Raw genomic sequence first — 1766 nt, forward strand, 5'->3', positions numbered from 1 at the left:
GCATCCATTGTATTTCATATGTAAAGGGATACTCCACCGTAAATGAAAATTTTGTCATTAATCACTTATCCCCATGTCGTTACAAACCCGTAAAAGCTTGTTCGGTCTTTGGAAACATAATTTAATATTTTTGGATGAAAACAGGGAGGCTTGAGACTGGTCCCATAGACTGCTAAGTAAAATACACTGTCAAGGTTTATTTGCATACAAAAAGTATTCTTGTTGCTTCATAATGTTACGATTGAATCACTGATGGCAGATGGACTATTCTGACGATACTTTTCTGGACCTTGACGATGTATTTTACTTGGCAGTCTATGGGACAGTCACAAGCCTCCCGGTTTCAACCAAAATATATTAAATTGTGTTCTGAAGATGAACAAAGCTTTTACGGGTTTGGAATGGCATGGGGGTAAGTGATTATTGACAAAATTCTCATTTTGGGGTGGAGTATCCCTTCAAGATCCTACAAAATGTCATTTTTTTATTGAAAATTTCCTGATTATTTTGTCCACTGTGACTATATTTCCAGATTGTTTCATCAGCTTAATGATTTCTCCCCAGATACACAACAGCATGACATGAACTTCCATCCATCACAGCCTCATTTTCATTCTTATCACATGAAATATGCTGTCTGCTGTGACTAATGGATATTACTGTAGCTACTCACTCACAGACGCTCAACTCACAGATTCATTGTGTTACCAATGAGAAGCGCTTATTGGGTCATCTTTCTGCAGTTATGCAATCTCAGTAATAATAAGCTCCGCAGACATATTCTGCATACAAAAAAAAAAAAAAACAATATAAAAAACACCACATGCTCATACATGACCTTAAGACATGAGAAATTAAAAAAGATCATTTGAGATATAAACGAGATAATAGATCTAGTTATTAGACACAAGTTATTTTTAGAAATTGCTTTGCAATGACAGGTAAAACACGTTTAAATTTAAACATGAAATTTCAAGTGGACAGGCTGAAATATTATTTATTTATTTTATTTATTTATTTTGTATGTACTCCACAAAAAACCTTTTTTATAACTTCAAAAAAAGAATTGTTTTATATATATAATATATATATATATATATATATATATATATAATATATATATATATATATATATATATATATATATATATATATATATAATATTTTTTTTTTTTTTTTTAACAGTGGTCCTTGGGTTAGAGAAAGTAACACTTCTTTGATAAAATTATCTGCCAAATACATTAATGTAATGAAATAAAACGATTAGTCGACAAACAGTGATTCGTCTTGCTAAGTGTGGTTTTCTATATCATCATTACTTGTGTGTGTAGGTGTTACGGTCTCCATAAGATGAATCATTTGTGTTGTAGTCAGAAACGTCATGCAAGTTCAAACCTTCATCTCATTTGTAAGCATCTGCTACATGAATAAAATGTAAAATGAGTTTGTACGTTCAAGCCTGTGGTATGGCTGTAGGTGTGCTGTTAGAGGCATATTTATGTGTGCATATGTGTGTGCTGTGTGTGTCAGAGACCCAATAATGTAATAGGCTGTCAGCTTTGTCTGAGGAGACCAAAGTGTTGTCAGTGAGCCGTAACATGTGGTAATCGCACACCACACTGACTCCAGCAGGGACAGATGTGACACAATGATTGAGTCTTATCAGAGAGATACCACACACAACACCACACACACACACACACACACACACACACTTATACGTCATCTTAATCCTGCAACCCTCTTCTTATTTCCCCTTCCTACAG

Source organism: Cyprinus carpio, unplaced genomic scaffold, assembly GCF_018340385.1.
Source record: "Cyprinus carpio isolate SPL01 unplaced genomic scaffold, ASM1834038v1 S000000893, whole genome shotgun sequence".
Classification (NCBI taxonomy): Eukaryota; Metazoa; Chordata; class Actinopteri; order Cypriniformes; family Cyprinidae; genus Cyprinus; species Cyprinus carpio.